The sequence below is a fragment of the Podarcis melisellensis genome (assembly GCF_964234715.1).
Source record: "Podarcis melisellensis genome assembly, chromosome: 2".
In the NCBI taxonomy this organism is placed as follows: Eukaryota; Metazoa; Chordata; class Lepidosauria; order Squamata; family Lacertidae; genus Podarcis; species Podarcis melisellensis.
This window is the reverse complement of record NC_138529.1, coordinates 77359693-77380854: the sequence shown is the minus strand read 5'-3', so window position 1 is coordinate 77380854 and position 21162 is coordinate 77359693. Positions and strand designations below refer to the sequence as shown.

Here is a 21162-nt window from a genome sequence, read left to right as displayed (position 1 = left end):
AAAATGTCAGCCACTACAGCCAGTATGCATGCCTCTACCATGTGTAGAATTCGGCATGGAACATGCTGTGTGTGAAAAGCTGGAATGTGAATATTTTGGTATTACAGGCAGGGTAGGCCAATGCAGCTGGAAGGTGGTATAGAGTGAAGATGGTTCTGTGAATAGGGATAATGTAGGCTCCAATAGTATGCACATTTATTTACATTGTTACACAGTGAGTTAAAATGCTTGGCCTGTAAGCAGAAACATTATAGTTAGTCCTTATGTAGCAAGAACCTAATGTCTTCAAAACTAAATTTTGACTGCATACTTGCTTTGACCTCTTAATCAGAATTTTTGATCTCTTAATCCTCTTAACTACCCCTTAGATAGGAAAAAAGTGATTGAATGAATTGTGAATGTTAGTTTTCCGATTATATCTGTATGTTTTAACATTGCAACATCATGCACTTCTGTTTTCTTATTCTCTATTTTAAACAGCCTCCTGCAATAATTATGAATGGCTTTCACAAAAAATCTTAACTAGAAAGAATGATTATGAAAGACTTCATAGTACATGAAAAACACAGGGCCCAGAGAGGATTTCCCCTAATCTATAAAGCGTATTAGTATAAAAATAAACTATTTAATATTGTATGGTAATATCTGATTTGGGTATTTGCAGTCGCTGGCAAAGCATATTGCAGCTTTTAAACACAGAGCAGTGAAATTCTTAACAATGGCTAGGAGGTGGGGGGAGAGGAAAGTTAGTTCCACATTCCCATGGCAGCTAAATTTCTCAACCAGTTTTATTTCCTGTTCAAACACACCCATGCATGTCACATGGCAAACTGCTTAGAAAATGGGTATGAGTTTCAAAAGCAGTTTTAATCGTCATGGGGATTTCAAAGTTCAAAGCAAGGGATAAAAATCAAAATTCTCTCTGCTTAAAGTAGTTATTTGGATCCTAACCAATCTAAGAGGTAAACCACCTATATTTTGTTAACACAATAAGTCACTACTTTGGCAATGTACTCAGTGGTAAGTATCTTACACTCTGCAGCTGTAAATGAAGACAATATGCCATCATATCAGTAAATGTATCAGTTTATTTAGACATCTTTAGTGCCCAGCAAATTATGGAAAGTTCAACAATAGTTTATATCTCTGGTTAGCAGTCATTTGATTTGGTACAGAATATGTATTGTTAATACCAATGAACAAGTTATTTTTTTTAATGGAAAACATCGTTTTATGTTCACTGATAAAGATACTCCAGCATTGCTCTTCAGCCATGGAAAACTATTGAGTAAGTAATTGTTAACTTAGTAACACTTGTTAGATTGCTAAGATTTCCTCCAGTTCACATTCAGGCTTCCCTCCTTAATTAGCATGCTTTTCAGTTTGTCCTTCAAGGTATGCTCTTTCCATATTTACAAAAAAGAAACAATTGAAGGAAGTGAGATACAGAGATCCTTCCTGTTGCTCTAACTCTGAGCATATTCATGATGAGATTCTGCTGAGCTGCATTAAAAAACCCTTGCAGTTACTTATGAGACTCATTTAGACAGTATTTTGGGTGGGATTCAACTAACAGCTACTGCTAATGGAAGTATGTGCAAGGACTTCCACTAGCGTAGTTGGACATTTCCTTCTCCCCACATCAGTCCCAGAAATTGGCTCGAGGTGGGGGTGTTGGGAGAACCCCCAAGACTGTACAGGGGAAGGAAAGGGGAGTCATCCTGTCTGGCAAGCTGAAATGCTTAAGCTGATGGAATCATTGCCACATTGAAATTTTCACATGGTCTGATCTGGTCATTGTGTTGTTGTTGTTGTTGTTGTTTAGTCATGTCCGACTCTTTGTGACCCCATGGACCAGAGCATGCCAGGCACTTCTGTCTTCCACTGCCTCCTGCAGTTTAGTCAAACTCATGCTGGTAGCTTCAAGAACACTGTCCAACCATCTCGTCCTCTGTCGTCCCTTCTCTTTGTGCCCTCCATCTTTCCCAACATCAGGGTCTTTTCCAAGGAGTCTTCTCTTCTCATGAGGTGGCCATAGTATTGGAGCCTCAGCTTCATGATCTGTCCTTCCAGTGAGCACTCAGGGCTGATTTCCTTCAGAATGGATAGGTTTGTTCTTCTTGCAGTCCATGGGACTCTCAAGAGTCTTTATGACTCCTCAATTAAATATTATCTGTGTGGGCTGAGAAACACTGTGGTTTAGTTAGATCTTTAAAAGTCAAGAATACAGAGTATATATTCAGTCTTTTTTGAAATTCTAGGTGCGTATTGAACAGTGTCATGGCAGAACACAAATTGGGAAGTAGTTCTGTGAATCCATTGCTTACTAAGTATCTAGATAATGTATTATATTTTTAAACACACAGTATATCTGAATATTTAATTTAAGAGAGCTCATGTCGCATACCGTGGTGCAAAGGGAACATTTTGTTTTTCTAGTTAGGATGGGATCAGTGGCATAAACAGAAAATTTGTATCCAGAGCAACTTGTTTACCTTCTGACTTCTCAGTCCATCAAAAGATAATTACTTTCTTCCTGTTGTGTTCATGGTTTATTATAGCAATGAGTGCCAAATTGAGCATTTCCTGATTGGCACTGATTGGCTGGATTTGGTGTCTATGGCTGCAGCCCAGGCTTTCAAGTCCTGAAGCTGGTCATTAATAAATAGCAAAGGGCAAATCAGAGGTGCACAATTTAAATGAGTACATGGGTTGCTAATGAGTTTTCATCATGAATTCCCAAAACACAATTTGAAGCTGTGCAGGATAGTAGTACACATGCATGACACTGCAGATCTAAGACATTTCCGCTTAGGGAAAATGTAAACTGACAAATGCATTATCCGGGCAGGACAACTAAGTGATTAATTCAGGGGTTATCAAGTTGTATTATGGCTGCCGGTGGTAAGATGCATTCAGTGGCCACCTGTAATTTATTTGCAGTTTGCTTAGGTAAAAATGTTTGAATCTGCTTCAGTTTTGGGACACTGCATTAAGTTTAGTACTATTGGATAGTGAAGGGTGGTCCACTAGATTGACTGGGGCACAACCCTCCCAGTGAGAATACCAAGCAAATTTTAAATATTTCTCCCTTCATAATCTCAAAGCCACACAAATTTTATACTTATATTTGAACTCAGAGAAACTCTGCAAACATTTCTGTCTATCTCTTGTTCTTGTGCATCCTGTCCAGCACAGCCACCATAGCAGATATGGGAGAAGTTGGGACTGCTTCAAAACTGCCCTGGTCTTTATCAGAGCATACTCAGTGCTCAAGGCTAAACCTGTGCAACCAAGCCCTTAGGAGTATGTGTGTGTGTTCCTAAGCAGCCTTGCTGTTTGCTTTATTTTATTTTGCTACCTTTTTGGGTAAACAAGCAGCACTGAGCTCAGTTTTTTGTTTGTAAAATAAATGCCTATTTGCAAACATAATTTTTGTTTTGTGGATGGGGATATTAGAAGGACATAAATCATTTTAAAATGTGTTTCTCAATCCTGCAGCAGGAAAAACAGAGAAGGGGAGAGAGATTTTTAGACTGTCACATGTTGAAAGTGTGGGTTCTTTGAAACAGACATGAAACCTTTATTTTTTAAAAGCCCCCCATCCCACTGTGCTGGATTGTTTCAAGCCATTTGGGGTGGGGGCAAGAAACTTGAGTATGGGATGGCAACCCACCTCCAAGCTTCCTTGGACCAGTTATCTGGGTCCTTTTCAGTCCTGTTTCTGGATTTTAGCACTGAAATTGTGTTGGTTACATTGATAGATGATCACTGCCAGGAGGTGGATAGAGGGATTCCTTTGTGGTACTGCTGGACCTCTTTGTATTTTTTATACAACTGACCATTGTATCTTTCTGGGCCATCTTTTGGGGATGGGCTTTTGGTATACGATTTTTAGATACTTCCTTCGTGATTGATAAGTTTTTCAGAAAAGTGGTGGTGGATATTTCTGTTCAATTCCATGCCCATTGTCTCATTGTATCTTCAGGGTTCCATCCTATTCCCTGTGCTACCTAATACCTGTATGTAACAACTGTGGGATATCAGTACACCTGATTCCAGGGAGTGATAGAAATCCTGAACCGTTGCCTGGAACCAGTGGAATATTAGATATAGTCCAATAAATCCAAACAAAACAATAAGTGATTTTGGTCACTAAATTGCCAATCCTAGAGACTGCACGTGCCCTGGAAAAACCAGGTTTATATGTTGTGGTATTCCTGGACCAATAAGTGTTGCTGGATGTGCAGGTGATGGATTGGAGTAGGTTAAAAATGGTGCTGCTAAAGTCCTGACTAGGGCCAGTTTGCTGTAATAGGCATTTCCTTTGCTCTTACAAGTAGTGTTGCTGTTGTTTTTTAGTCATTTAGTCGTGTCCGACTCTTTGTGACCCCATGGACCAGAGCACGCCAGGCACTTCTGTCCTCCACTGCCTCCTGCAGTTTGGTCAAACTCATGCTGGTAGCTGCGAGAACACCATCCAGCCATCTTGTCCTCTGTTATCCCCTTCTCCTTGTGCCCTCCATCTTTCCCAACATCTCTTACAGTAGTACTGGCTACTAATTTGTCCCCATGCTCAATTCAAAGTGTTGCTTATTGCCTTTTATGGGCTTAGGTGGTTTGAGACCAAGGTACCTAAAGGACTGTCTTCTCGCTGCCTCTCCCATTAAAATTGGCTTGGGAGACACATTCTCGCACATCCTGTCTGCATCCTGGCAGAAATGTAGGGGAGAGCTCGCTTTCTAGCCACGCTCAACCCATGGAACACCCAGTCTCAGGAATACTGCGTGACATTGTTTTTTGATGATATTTTGAATTTTTAAAAAATCTGGCTAATTTTATTTGGTATCTGATGTGCCATTCCTGTTCTGTGCCTGTTTTAGTGATGCTGTGTTTTAAAATTTTATTTCTGATTGTATTTGATATTGATAAGATGTTTTAATTCTGTGCTGCTTTGTCACCTTGGATGTCATTGAATGAAAAAGTGGGGTATCAGTTGACTGAAAGCCAAATAAATAAATCAGGTAGATAATATTGGGTTACAAACATCAAGATGATTTGCCTTTGCAAAGGATCCTGAAAGTGATCTTGATCTAATGTTTCTTTTTTTTTTGTAAATATTTTATTAGGTTTTTAATGAACAAATTTCCACTTTCAAATACATACTTCCATGAATCCAATGGACTTCCCCCATCTCCCGAGCACTGCATTCCCTGTATAACCAAAACCTCAGCAATTTGTTGACTTGTTTTGTACATAACAATATATCTTCCATTTTATCGTGTTATCTGATGTAAACATTTCGATACAATTGCATTAATTTTTAGTTTCCACACAATAAAAATATTTCGTTACCTCACTTCTGTCTTATGGTGTCTTATTTATCAATTCAGAAATTTACCGATACTGAAGCTATACCTTCCTAGAAAGGAGCATTTTTTAACATTCATACAACTTATAATGCTTTTTCAAATAGTCCTTAAAATTTTTCCAAACTTCCTCCGTTTCTTCTTCTCCCGAGTCTCGAATTCTGCCAGTCATTTCAGCCAACTCCATATAGTCCATCAGCTGCGTCTGCCATTCTTCCAATGTGGGTAGATTTTGTGTCTTCCAGTGCTTTGCCAACAGAATCCTCGCTGCTGTAGTAGCGTACATAAAGAAAATTCTATCTTTCTTGACCATCCTCTGGTCTACCATGCCCAGAAGGAAGGCCTCCGGTTTCTTAGGTAAGGTGAATCTCAGCACCTTTTTTAGTTCATTATGTATCATTTCCCAGAAGGCCTTCACTTTCGGGCAGGTCCACCAGAGGTGTAAAAATGTCCCTTCCTCTTCCTTACATTTCCAGCATTTATTGTCAGACAGGTGATATATCTTTGCAAGCTTGACTGGGGTCATGTACCACCGGTATATCATTTTCATAATGTTTTCCTTCAAGGCAGTACATGCCGTGAATTTCATTCCGGTGTTCCATAACCTTTCCCAGTCTTCAAACATAATGTTATGCCCCAAATCCTGTGCCCACTTTATCATAGAGGATTTGACAATCTCATCCTGTGTGTTCCATTTAAGCAGCAAGTTATACATTCTCGAAATTAGCTTGGATTTTGGCTCAAGCAACTCTGTTTCTAATTTCGATTTTTCCTCCTGAAAACCCACTTTTTTGTCTGCTTTAAAAACTTCCTGAATTTGAGCATAATGCAACCAATCTCGCACCTTGTTTTTTAACTTTTCCATACTCTGTAACCTCCATTTATCTCCAATTTTTTCAATTATTTCCCAATATTTAGGCCAGTGGGCCTCCATATTGAGTCTTTTACGTGCTTTGGCCTCCATCGGTGAGAGCCACCTCGGAGTTTTACTCTCCAATAAGTCTTTATATTTTGACCAGACCATGAAAATTGCCCTTCTGACAATATGGTTTTTGAACAATTTATGAACTTTAACCTTGTCATACCACAAATATGCATGCCACCCAAAAGCATTATCAAATCCCTCCAGGTCAAGGACATCGGTGTTCTCCAATAAGATCCAATCCTTCAACCAGCAGAGGGCTGCGGCTTCGTAATATAACCTCAAGTCCGGCAGGGCAAATCCCCCTCTTTCTTTCGCATCTGTTAGTATTTTAAACTTTATTCGGGGCTTTTTGCCCTGCCAGACAAATTTGGATAAATCCCTCTGCCATTTTCCAAAACATTCCACCTTGTCCACGACCTGGAGGGACTGAAACAAAAATAGCATTTTCGGCAATACATTCATCTTTATGGCAGCTATTCTGCCCAACAAGGAAAGTTTTAATCTTGACCATGTTTCCAGATCTCTTTTTATCTCTGACCAACATTTCTCATAGTTGTCCTTAAATAAATTCAAATTTTTGGAGGTCAAATGGACCCCTAGGTACTTTACTTTTTTAACCACATTTAGTTCTGTTTCTTTTCTGAACTCCTCTATTTCAGTAGTTGTCAAGTTTTTTGCTAAAACTTTAGTTTTTTGTTTATTCAGCTTGAGTCCCGCCACCCGACCAAAATCAGAAATTAATTCTAACGCTCTTTTAGTACTAGAGGCTGGCTCCTGTAATGTTAATACCAAGTCGTCTGCGAAAGCTTTCAGTTTATATTGTTTCTCTCCGACCACAATTCCCTGTGTCAACTGGTCGTTTCTGATCATGTTCAGTAGCACCTCCAGAACTGAAATAAACAGCAGAGGAGATAGAGGGCACCCCTGTCGTGTCCCTTTTTCAATTTTAAACTCCTCTGTCACCACGTTGTTTACTATCAATTTGGCCTTTTGTTCTGAATAAATTGCTTCTATTCCATTTTCAAACCCCCGCCCTACTCCCATCCTTTCCAAATTTTTCTTCATAAACAGCCAAGAAATGTTGTCAAAGGCCTTCTCCGCATCAATAAAAATCAACACCGCTCTTGTGTTTAAATTAATCTGTAAAAACTCCAAAATGTCAATGATGTTTCTTGTGTTGTCAAATAAATGCCTACCAGGGAGAAAGCCTGCTTGGTCCTTATGAATAACTTCATTTAAGACTTTCTTAAACCTACTTGCCAAAATGTCTGCAAAGATTTTATAATCCACATTTAGGAGTGAGATAGGACGGTAGTTTTTAAGTTGAGTTTTTTCAGATTCTAGTTTTGGGATCAACGTGATGAAAGCTTCTTTCCACGTTTCCGGTGCCTTCCTCCCCTCCATAATCTGATTGCAAACTTCCAGCAATGGTTGTGTCAATGAGTCCTTCAGTACCTTATAATATTTGGAAGTAAGCCCATCAGGTCCCGGAGATTTGCCCAGTTGGAGGTTCTGAATGGCGCATTCAATTTCTTGGGTTGTAATATTACAGTTCAGGGTTGCTCTCATTTCCTGGGGTATTTTTTGTAATCCATTAGTTATAACAAATTGGTCCACCTCTGAGCTTTTTTGTGGCCTTTGAGAATAGAGTTCTTTAAAATATTTCTGGAAGGACCTTCTGATTTCTTCGGGTTTCTGAACCATTCTCCCTTCAATCTCTAGATTTGTGACTGTGTTAAGTTTTTGTCTCTTTTTCAACTGCCAGGCTAACAATTTTCCACATTTGTTTGCAGATTCAAAGGATCTTTGTTTCATTTGTTTAATTTTCCATTCCACCTCTTGATTTATCAGTTTCGAATATTGTGCCTGGAAAAACTTCACTTCTCTCAATACTTCCTTCGATTTGGGCCTGGATCTCAGTTTTCTCTCTCCTTCTCTTATTTTCTCCAAGATCTTCTCCTTCTTTTCATTCCAGAGTCTTTTTTTAATCGTGTTCTGTTGTATTAGAAACCCTCTTATCACTGCTTTGCTTGCGTCCCAAATTATTCTTTTTTCCACATTTGTCTTTAAGTTTATTTCAAAATAGTCCTTTAAAACTTTTTGGGCCTTCTTAACAATCTCCTGATCTCTTAACAAGGCGTCATTCATTCTCCATCTGAACAATCCGGTTGTATTTAGTCTCAATTCCATTCTCAAGGCGTTGTGGTCGGAGCAGGTTTTTGGGCAGATTTCCACTTTTCTGGTCTTAGGTGCCAGCCCTCTAGTTATCCATATTTGGTCGATTCGCGTCCATGTCATATGGGCCTCAGAAAAGAAAGTTCCTTCTTTCCCTAGAGGGTTCTTGATCCTCCATATGTCGATCAAATCCAAATTGTCAGTCATTTCAAAAAAGGTTTTTGGAAGTCTGCCATCTTTCGTTATATTAGCACTTTGTGACTTATCCATATTCACTGAGGCGACACCGTTCATATCTCCCAACATGATAATGTTGTTATAGTCCAAATAGTCCAGCATAATCTCATGCAGCTTCTTAAAAAATTCCGATTTTCCATCATTTGGGGCGTAGATTCCTAAAATTAAAAACTTTTCTCCTTGTGTCTGGATTTCAATTGCCAAAATTCTGCCCTGTTCGTCTTTAAATACAAATTTTGGGGACAAGTTCTCCTTTGCATAGATCACCACTCCTCTTTTCTTAACTTTATCCGATGAAATAAATTCTTGGCCTAACCTTTTATTAATTAGCACTTTTCTATGGAGTCTTGTCACATGTGTTTCTTGCAGGCAAATAATATCCAATTGTTCTTTTTTCAAAATATGAAATACTTTTCTGCGTTTTTCTGGAGAATTCCCGCCATTTATATTCCAGCTAAGAAGCTGCAGAGACATCCCGGTCTACTTCTTGGATATCACAGTTGGGTGTCTAATTTGTCTTCCTTTTCCGGAAGCTGTGGTGCCGGGCCGCCTCCAGATGGTGTGGATCCTGGTGGTAATCCCGGTGGTGGAGGCCAAGAATCTACGGCTCTCTTTTGGAGGTCCTCCTCGTTGTCGTGTAGGAACTTCTGGTGATCTTCTGGCGTTTTGATTCTTACCTTCTTTCCTTTATAGGTAAATGACAGACCTTGAGGAAATTCCCACCTGTATGGGATTGCGTTGTATCTTAACAATTTGGCCAAGTCTGTATATGTGGCTCTAAGGTCCAACAAATATTTAGGAATATCTCTATAAATTTCTGCCCTTTTACCTTCGACTTCCAGGGATTTTTTAAAGTGTTGGCCTAATATCTTGTCTCTTTCCTCTCTTGTTCTCAAACAAACCAAACAGTCTCTGGACTTATCTTTTTTAACCGATCTTCCCAGTCTGAAGGCCGTCACGATCTTGAAGTCTTTATCTTCTTCAACCCCCCAAAATTTAGAAAACAGCTCCGTCAAAAATTTCTCTAGGTTGCCCCGTTCCAACTCTGGGACAGCCCTCAGCCTAAGATTACATTCCTTACTTTTCAGTTCCACCATTGACAGGTAGGCTTGCTGTTCTCCTACCTGTCTTCTCAGAGGTCTTACTTCCCCTTTGATCTCTTCCACCTTCTTGCACGCTTGCTCAGCTTTTTGATTGGCTTCCGCAGCTAATTTGTAGTTCTCCGCCGTAGCTCCTTGCAGTTTCTCAATAGCCTGGGTGTGCTGCGAAACCTGATCTGTTAACTTGCTGATAGTAGATGTAGCTCTATCAATTTTAGATGACTGATCGTCCACCTTCTTATTCAAAAGTGCCAATTGTTCCAAAATTTGTTTCAAGACTGGATCAGTTCCTCCAGCTGCCATTTCTTCTGTAGCAGGCGTTTCAACTTCCTCCTCCTGCGCCGTCAACACAGTAGGCACCGAGGATCTACGATGGTGAATCAAGGTTGTTTGGACCAGCTGCCCAGCTCTCTTGTCTTTTTTCTTTTCTTTAACTTCCTCAGCTAAAGCTTCCTTAGCTTTAGCTGCTCTTGTTTTCACTGGGCCACTCATTCCCCAGCTGCTGTTCAAGGTCAAATAGTCTTTCAGTCCATGAGAAAGGCAAGTCCAGAGTGTAAACAATTAAACCACGAAAAATCCCAATAAGATACAGTTCCCAGGCTACTATGTCTCCACAAATCCACTAGGGGGGGTTTTCAAAGGAAAGAAAGTTTCTTTTCCACCATCAAAGCTCCTATTTCGACTGAAATCCCCAAGTTCAGAAAGGAGGATTTCAGAGAGTTCTGTTTCGAATTAGTGCCACAAGGTAACAGAGAGGTTTCAATAACAGTATTAAAGCGATAGTGTATCCATCATTGCAACAGTTTATGTTAAAAGAAAAGTTTCTGCAGCCTGACAGTACTCATTTGCAGCACTGGCAGTCCAATAACTCGGTTGTCCCCTTCAATTCCACGTCTCTTCACAATAGGAGGAAGATTCTCTAACACACTGGATTAAAACATTTATTTCTTCACCCTTTTTCGATTTCTAAAAACACACAGTCTATTAATGCCCCTTCTTATTTCTTTCAAAGTCTCTTTTTAACACTTCAGCCCGCATCGGGTTCTTTGCTTTGCTCCGATTAGCAGGACCGGAAGGCGGACTTCCTGTTACTCGCCTCCCGTTTTCAGCCAAAATAGACAAATTTAAGTTGATCCTTAATCAGTTCTTTGGTACCCCTTACTCACGGGTAAATTGCAGCCAATCTCGATGTTTTTCAAGAAGAAAGGTCGGCGCTCATCAGCAACAGCAGCGCGGCTTCACTTCCGCGAAAAGAGCGATGAACTCACAGCGCCGCTCCCCCGTTCACGATCCGGAGCCTCTTACGAGGTCCCTTCCTCGCTTCTGGGGGGGCTTCTGGCACCCGCCGAGTCCCACGGCCACAGGCTCGCTCTGCCTGCGGTTTATCTGGATGGGTCTCCGCTTCGCCGTAGCGGAAAACCCTTTTTCGCGGAGCCCCTCTTCACTGGGTAAAGAGGACCGCCATTGCTGTTTTGCGCCGCCTCCGGAAGTCTTGATCTAATGTTTCTGTCCTCCCCTAAAACTTCCATAAAGGGAAGTGCACCAAGTCTGGCAGGATAGGTGGGATAAAAGTGTGTTTGTTAGTAGAAGCTGAGGAACAAATTAAAAATGTTTCTCTGGGGGCCCTCTTCTCTCTGCTTCTTGGCTGATGGTGTGTGGGGGGTGGTGTGCATGTTGTGGGCCATGTAAATAGGCCAGAAGCAATGTGGGGAGTCCAGGTAGCACACTTCTGAACAAGAAGTAGAAAAAAGGGCATGTTTCTTGGACATTATGAATACTGACCAGAGAATGTGCATATTTCCCAGAGAATGGACAAAAATGCAGTTGAGATAGGTACATTCCCCAGTGCCTGTTGGAGATTATGCATAATGGCTGGAGAATGTACAAAATTCAGTCACTATGCAGATTCCAAGGCCCATTGGGGATTATATACATTGACTGGAAAACGTGCATGATCCTGTCTTTATGGAAAGATTAGTGTGGAGCTAGGTATGGATGAATCTCTGGTTTTGGTCCTGTTTACTTTTACATCTTTCCCCCCTGTATATCCATTTCATTTCATTATAAAACTGAATATATTTTAAAGTTAGGTTCTCAAAATTTAAGCTTTTGTACACATTAATTTTTGGAGAATTGTGAAATTCAGTAAGTTGCTAAATTCCAGTCCACACAATAGTCTGAATTGTGAGGACCAGGTCAGTTCACTTGACCTGATTAACAAAGATCAAAATTATCACGCACCTCCAGTCTGAAGCCCAAGTGTGGATCTCTTTTGTCACCAAAGCAATGATTTTGTTGCAGCAAACTGTAAGCAGCCAAAGCCTTCAATGCAGTGGACTAGGTGGCTCCAAAATACAGTATATTGCAACTCAGTAGTTCTTTAAAATGCTGAAACGCAGAGGTTTTATCACAAAGGATGCAGATGTCATTTTGCTCTTCCGAATCTAACAGTTGTAACAAGTTGTTTCACTCCCTGCTGCGAAAAAGATACTGCTGGCAGCCTGAGTGAAAAGGAAGTTGAAGAGGAAAGCTGTCAAGCGTTGTTCTTTGTACTTTAAGGAAGACAAAAATGACAAGAAAACAAAAAGTAGTCTACATACAGAAAGCTTCTATGGAGTATTTAGCTTTATTTTATTTCCCAGTAGGGAATTATTTAAAGCTTCATGTGTAACTTACATAAATACATGTTGTGATTGTGTAGTTTGGAAAAGTCTGTTCACATGGAATCACTTCGACGCTTCAGTTTATATTGTCACGAAAGTTTCAACATATATTTATTGGAACTTAGTTCTATATATTTTCTAGCTGTAACAAAAAATTATAATACATGTGTAAACTGGTCTATAATGCTTGTTAAGCATAAATAAAATGAAATTCTCTACATGCTACAACTTTTCATAATCTAAGAGATTTTCAAGTATAAAATATGGCTATTGCAGAAGGCAGGGTTTTTCAAAAGACACAAACCTATCCCAACAAGTAAATCCATAGTGTATTTAGTGTCTTGCAGACGCTGCCACTGGGAAAGGTTTACTTGTAAACTGCCCAGAGAGCTTTTTATTATTGTGCTGTATATAAATATTAAATGAATTAAGGGGATATGTGACCAGATGTTCTTTTGTTATTGAATTTTAGAACCTGCTCAGTGGGAAAATTAGAAGCAGTTGTTGGGGAGTAGTGCAGAGAATTGCCACCGATTTAGACAAAAGGTCTGGGTTATATCTAGAGGCAACTGGGACAGAGCAGAAAGGGGTGATATATGGTAAATTTTCTTAAATGTTGAGGAGAAAGTGTCTTTTGATGCTTAAAGCCAAGTTTCCTGAAGGTCAGACTAGAAAGTGGATTGCAGTGTTGATAAAAACTGAAGAGCACTGCATACCACAGACCTTTGAAAGAGAGGTTTTTTGCTTGATGCATTTAATACAGATGCTGATGAAATTAGATGGCTGTATGTCACATGGCTGTATGTCACAGAACTTGGCAAGACTTGGAAACACAATTATTTGTGAGATAAAGTAAAGTGTAAACATTGAAGGTACAGACCAAAGTATTAATGAGTATGAAAATATGGTTTAGAAATTAAATGAATGGTGATGATGATGATGATGATGATGATTTAACAGTTTTGTGCCAGAGAGTGCAGCCTGTTTCCTACACTATGAACAAGATAATCTCAGCATACAAGCAAGGATGGTTGGACTGGCCAGCAGTCAAGCTGCCCACGGATTGAATTCTTGCCCTGTACTATGGCAAACTGTGGTTATTTGTAACTCATCTCATTCTGGTTGTTGTTATTGCTCCATTGTTTTGCCTTCAATCCTCACTGCTAACATAGTAAAACATGGCTCCAAACCATGCCTTTCATTTGCAAACATTTGCCATAATTAGATGAAATTTGCAGAACACCGCAGTGTCTTCCAAACTAAAGGCTGAAAGCATGCATTTGGTTTGAATTGAGGAAGTGAATCATATCTCTGGAATTTAATGGAACAATACTCATTCATTCATTATACCCCGCCTTTTTCCCTGACGCGACTCAAGGCTGCTCACAGATAAGAACAAGAACTGTTAAAAACATAGAAATTGAATCATTAAAAAACAATTGAGGACTGATAGAATTAAAACCATACACATATATAAAATCTTATTTAAAACATACCAATAATTACAATAAAAATAGCATGGAACCAGCACTCTAACTAAAAGCAGTCAATTCACCAAAGCCTGTTGGAACAAGAAAGTCTTCAGCTGCCGGTGGAAGGACAGCAAGGAGGGAGACAGTCTATCTTTCCCAGGAAAGCACTTCCACAGCCTGGGAGCAGCCACCAATATGGCGCTGGTAGTTGCCCTGGAATCAGACAATAGGGCTTGGGTTAATATCGGAGCTAGAGCATATAAAGAAAAATAATAATTTTTAAATTTGTATTCAAACAGTATTATACTTCAGTTGCTGGGATCCATTTGTCTCGGGAGACAATGAGGAGTAGGCCTTTGGAGTGGGCCTTCGGGGGTGAGGTCAAGCTGTTGGAAGGTTGCAGCAGCTGAGCAGACTTCCGTTCCCACTGCCTTGTGAGACATCTTTGGGAGAAGAAAAGGCTAAAGAGTAAACCCAACACAAATTCTTAGTAGAGTTCCTAAGGCGATTGGATAGCACCTTGTATACTTCAGTATTCATTTTATAAAATGCCATTTGTTGTTTGCTTGCATGCAATTTGCAACTCCCACAGAATTTAAAATACATTTTACTTATTTTGGTTATCTTGCCTTTCTTCTGTTGCTTCAAATACATTGTACAGAGTTTCTAAGGCGGTTTACCATCCAGACACTGGCCAGACCCAAACTTAATTATTTTCAGCAGGTTTGCTATCTCATATGCTTTCATGTAATGTCTGGTTTCTGACGACAAAACTAGATGTGACAGCAGGGGCAAGTTGTAGCTTTGTAAGGATTTTCCTTTGAGGCAGGGAATGACACAAGGGGAGGAGTTAAACCCAGCTTCAATTAATGCTGAGGCCTCAGTTGATTTGATCCCATCTCCTAAATCTGATATTAAACATCTAAGGAGAGAAGAAATGGAAGAGGATCAAACTCAGTGTGACCTTTCAAAAGCCCAGAGACCAGGACACCAGTTATGTACTTTCGATCTTGCTTAAACAAGTGAGCAAAAGTTGAGTGCCCTTGACCAGAACCAGCAGAGCTTTTCTACATTATCTTGTCATACTATTGCAACAATAACAACCCTTTGCAAGCAGTATTTTTCATTAAGGTTTCACCTTGGAATGGTTTCTTGGCTAGAGGAATAATACAATTAGCTGCATGCATGCCATATCTTTCTATCTCTATATCTATCTATCTATCTATCTATCTATCTATCTATCTATCATCTATCTATCTATCTATCTATCTATCTATCATCTATCTATCTATCTATCTATCTATCTATCTATCTATCTATCATCTATCAGTAGTACATTATGGATGACATCCAAACTAGTGTGCCATCTAAACCTGCCCTCAAGTACCTTCCTCTGTGAAAGAGACTTTGATTTTTCTTCTTCTTTCTTGGGGCTTTTTGTTTCCCCCTACCAATGGCAGGTCTTGGTTTCACCCAGAAGGAACCCACCTAGGTTCAGGAAACTTCCTCAGTGACAGTCCATTAGATGCTGCCAAAAGAAGTATAGAAGCAGTGTGTGTTGGTAAACCGGGAGTATGGAGACAGATGTGGCACTGGATATATGAAATTAGGAGACCATGAGGGAAATTATTATTCATCAGGAGGCTGGAATTTGTACATTTACCATGCTGTTTTCCTAAATTATAAGATTGAGCATTTCTTTTTTTGTAGCATGTATTGCCTGCATTTTCCTTTCCAAAATGGCTAACAAAAATGTACAAAAACAAAACAAATCCTTATTTCTCCTTCCTCCCCCAAACGTTCATTCACCATTTAACTTTTAAGAAGCTAAACTGTATACACTGGAGAATATTGTCATTGCTGCCACTGACAAAACATTCATATTATTATAGACTGTACTTACAGTGAAGAAAGCACCACTCTTCCTAAGCAGAGATACAGTTTCATGCTGAGCCATTGGCTCTCAAGGATCCTTTCTGTGAATGTAGCACTGGCATGTTTATTTCTTGAAAATATTACTGATTGTAGCTAGAATGCCATAAGCACTGTGTGAAATGCAGTTACCCCCAAAATGCAATTTCTTTCCCAGTTAGTACTGTGTGGTGTTTTATTTGTAGTCTTGCGTAGTTTTTCTGGACTACGCAGTTATCTTGGATAGCTGGATATGTATAACTGAGATGGTTTAATAAAGTCCAGTATATAGTAGCATCTCCCAATTTTGTGACCTTCAGATGTTTTGGGACGCAATTCACAACCAGTTGTTGCTGGCTACAACTGATGCGCATTGTGCCCCCCTCAAAAAAATTGTAATAGTACTGTTACTACTTTAACAAAAGCTATATTAGCAACTGAGCAGATCCATTTTGATGTATGGCATTCTGATAAGAAAATGACTTCTTAATTTGGAATTGTGGTTTCTACTGGAGCTCCTCCATATGTTTCTCTTTCATCAATCCTGGTTGTGCATCCATAGGTTGCCCAAATCATTTAAATATTGTAATATTGATTTTGATGTTAGTGGCGAGTATGGGCCAAGTAGTTGTTTTCCAAGAAGTGGTGCCAAAGCCATATGCTTGGCAGCTGGTTCATCATCTTCTGGGAAAAATGGAGTCATTGCAAAAATCAGCCAGAGAGAGAGAGAGAGAGAGAGAGAGAGAGAGAGAGAGAGAGAGAGAGATGGATATGTGCCATGAGTAACATGAAATGTGAAGTATGATGCATGGTAAGGAAACTATTTTTAAAACACTTCCTAAATTTGGCATAATTATTTCATTATGACCACACCAAGGGACAGATAGGATTATCTATGTTCTCTATTACCGAAAATACTTTTCTAAATATTAAGACAATGTTAGAACACTAATTGTGTCCAAGCAGCATTATAAATTACCCAAACAGCACTTTGTTTAGTGTTTTTCAGACTATGTTGGACTCTTACATAATAGCCCTAATACAACAAAACCTACCTGCAATATCAGGCCTCTTCATGGCCAGTTCTGACTTTTAAACAGCTGTTCCAGTAGCTGAGACTGCATACTTACTAATTTTCCAGTTATCAGGGCTCATCCAGACTTATTTTTGCACCATGCTTTCCAGGCACAGGTCTGTGCTTTAAAGCTTTAAAGTTCCATGTCCTGGCCTGTTGTTGTCCCAGTGCTTTCCCTGGGAAAACCTGCATTTTACCGCTGAATCAAAGCAAAGGGTAATTCGCTGAAAACTCAGTTACTGTTTGCCCCAGTTCAGTGGTAAAATGTGGTTTTTACTGTGGGAGTTGCCAGAGCAAAACAACAACAACAAAACCACCCAGACCTGTGCTTAGAAACGTGGCACAAAACAAAATCTGGATGAGCTCTGAGATTACCAGTCTAGGAGGGAAGGATTGGTAGGATAGTTGAATTCAGCTTCCCTCTTCCATTTAGCATGCCTGCCTCCTTGAATGGATTATGAGAGCTATTGCCAGTAATCACACAGTGATTATGTGGATACAGTCCTGGCTGATCTAGCTTTTAACTGTTAGGAATTCATTTGCAGCCCCTCATCCAGGTAGGAATACTTTTGTGGAGGTCTGTTTCTGCACACATGTGCCCTAGATGAATTGAAGTGACTATCCAGGACCATCAGAAGGAGAACTCTTCTAATAAACATTGAAAATGTGGCTTTGTACATACCCAATTGCTACAGATTTTGCTGTAGTCTTGTTATGTTATATAGGTATAGGTTAGATTATATAGGTATGCACCTAAGGAGCTATCTGAACAAATTATAAATGTTACTGGGGGTGGGGAGGGGAGAGAATTGGATTTTAAATGGAAACAGTAACTTCTACAGATTGCAGCTACCACCCACAGCGACTGGCCGTTAATCTCCAATATAGGGTTAAAATGGATAAACTAACTAACTTGGTTAAATGCTAAGTAATTAAGAAAATCTTATAAAGAGTCTCTGTCACAGTGTTGTGGTTTTTTTTAAAAAAAACATATATATGTTTTCCACTCCTGTTATCTCTCCCCCCCCCCAAAAAAAAAAAACAGATCAAAAGAACTGTCACACACAATTATTGGCTGCTTTCTGAAAAAAATATTTTCAATATTATGAATCTTTGATTATGAGGGTGTTAGAAACATGGTTATTGTTGATGTTAATGGTAAATTACCAAAGGGAACGTGATAATTCATCCTTTCTTTCACTGAGCAATGCTTGAATGCTAAGGCAGTTGATTTGACTATCTTCTCCCCAGCTGCATATTGATACCTGCTGTCAGAAAGAACTGGGCTACAGTTATAAAGGCATATCCAAAGGTTTGGGCATCCAAACAGACTAAGTTAAAGTTCTTCATTTGTCTCAACGTTATTATTGGGATGGGAAAGAGTTGGTCTGTCCTGTCCCACTTCTGAGGAATTTTAACACTGCATGCCAGCTAATAAACATTGACTTCATTTGCCCATAACATCCTAACCGTGACTTAGCACAACCTTGGCTTAGCACAGATGAGCAAAATTTGTGCAATCCCTAGGAAGGGATTGGGGCCACTCTGCTCCTCTGGTCATTCTGCTACTGTGCTAAACTATGCTAAATCATAGCTTGGCTTAGCAGGTCATCTAAACCTTGGCTGGTGGTTTATCTCTTTCTTTACAAATCTTGGATATAGATTATGGTTTGTCTGGAGAGAGCTAAACCGTGAGACCGTGTTAGGATGACATGGTAAGTCAAAACATGGTTTCACACGGTATAGCAAGAGAACAACCAGTGGTGGAGCAAAGTAGCCACAATCTCCTCTCCATGAGCTCACATGTTACTCCTACATGTTAAATGATGCTTGTGTTACATGCAGAAAGCATCATAGTGTTTATAGAAGTAGTCCACTGGGAAAATATTGACTGGATTTTGAGCAGGTATGAAAATATCCCCATAGCACTAGTCATAATGTTGATGCTGACTGTTTAAGCTACATGCATATGATAGTATATTTCACTTCACTGGGTCCGGCAAGGGCCTTAAAGAGACCCCAGAAAAGGTTTGAGGGTCTATTTATAACCCATGCACCATAGATTAGGCCAGGCATAACCAGGCAAACTCGGCCCTCCAGATGTTTAGGGACTACAACTCCCATCATCCCTAGCTAACAGGAACAGTGGTCAGGGATGATGATGGGAGCTGTAGTCCCGAAACATCTGGAGGGCCGAGTTTGCCTATGCCTGGGTTAGGCACCCCTGCAATACAGTATCACAAGCTATCCAAATGTAGCATCATGCAACAGAGCTAGTTGTTTAGTTGGTTGTTTCAGTTGGTTGGCATATAAACTCCCACATATAGTAAATAAGCTCCATATTCTACCCAGGAGTATTTCTTTTTAAGTAACCAACCAGCTGGACTGATGGAGTGTTTAATCCCCTCTTTCAGCACCCCTAAATTGGCTATAGTTACTTAGGTTATTGGGTTTTTTCTGGTTTTCGCTTGCCATGTGTCTCCATATGTTATGGCATATATTTTTTATAAAGTTCAAGTAAGATTTTGTGTTCAATCGTTCTTATTTTCCATTTCAGATAGTTAAGTTTATACTATGGTTTTGCATGTTGAATGTTCCTCTTCACTTCAGTAATTCCAGTGGTAATTTCTTTTGGCAAAATAATTTACTGATTGTTTTAAGCCTAAAAGCTCTTTGACACTTAAGAGATTTGGGGCATGGATTATAAAGTGCTGTTTAATCTTCACCTACGGATCCATTGTCTATGGATTATTGATGCAGTTAAGTCATTATGTCTAAGTCTGAACCTTTTAAATTTCCAGACCTGAGACTGAGAGTATAAATTGAACCTACAAATTGAAATATAGAAGGCTCCCATCCAAGGTTCTTGTCGCACTTCTTAAAGTCTTAATTCTTTTATTTGTCTGCTCGGACAGTCTTGAGATAAACAATGCAGATCATGATGTGGTTTAATTGTGCAAACTAATAATTGTTTGGATGTTTTGAAGGGGCCCTTCTGCCTATCATCTAAACTACATTGTGCAAGTAAAGCCTTCCACACCCCCCCTTTTTTTAATTCTGAGATCTCTTCCAATGGTAATCATAGTCTATTTGATCATAAAGGTAAAGGTAAAGGTACCCCTGCCCGTACGGGCCAGTCTTGACAGACTCTGGGGTTGTGCGCCCATCTCACTTAAGAGGCCAGGGGCCGGCGCTGTCCGGAGACACTTCCGGGTCACGTGGCCAGCGTGACATCGCTGCTCTGGCGAGCCAGAGCCGCACACGGAAACGCCGTTTACCTTCCCGCTGGTAAGCGGTCCCTATTTATCTACTTGCACCCGGAGGTGCTTTCGAACTGCTAGGTTGGCAGGCGCTGGGACCGAGCAGCGGGAGCGCACCCCGCCGCAGGGATTCGAACCACCGACCTTTCGATCGGCAAGTCCTAGGCGCTGAGGCTTTAACCCACAGCGCCACCTGCGTCCCCTCCTATTTGATCATACATGTGGTCATTTTAGAACACCAGCACCCTGTGGACTAGAACCTTGTCAGCCTGTCAAAAGCATATTGACACAGATTACACAAGAATATAAAGTGACAATTCCTTTTCTTAGTATATTACGATTTTAAAAGAAACCTAAAGGAGGCATGCAGCAAAGTGTTAAGACAGATGAGCCAATGTCTAGTTTCTTCTGACTTCAGCAGGGAAAATACATATCGTACTTGCAATCTAGGGTAAAAATGATAACACCACACAGAAGGTGGTTTCATTCAATGGAGGCTTCCAGTAGATGGGGAGAATATTTGCAAATTAGTCCCTTTCTCTTGCAGCACCTCATGCCACTTTCCACACTGTTCGCGAGAAGCTGCTAGTTATACGGAACACATTGGGGGATGCAGGTGGTTGCAGAGAGAAGGGGATATTGTTTAAAATTGCCACCCATCCCAGAATACGCCATTGAGTACACATTTCTGACTCTTAAATGCATATTCTGTTATTTGGAGGAAAAAGTTATGTTGCTTGATTGTGATCTTAGCATCTTCTTAGTATTAAATAGATTGAATAATTCGCTATTAGTAATATCTTAAATTATTCTGAAAATGCAAATGCTAGTATTTAAGTGCCAAAAGGAAACCACAACTTCGTTCAGTCTCCGATTGAAAGCAACTACTGCTCATTAGCAACAAAATTAGTGTTGCATAATGCCATCAGATTTACTTCCTACTCTACAGATATGTTTAAGCGTGACCCTCTAGAG

The 21162-nt window shown here is 40.0% G+C and overlaps 1 protein-coding gene across 6 annotated transcripts in view; it reads left to right on the top strand.

Annotated features, from left to right (window-relative positions):
* IQSEC1 (IQ motif and Sec7 domain ArfGEF 1) overlaps positions 1 to 21162 on the top strand; it is a 310602-nt gene that overhangs the window by 37390 nt on the left and 252050 nt on the right. The window lies entirely within an intron of this gene.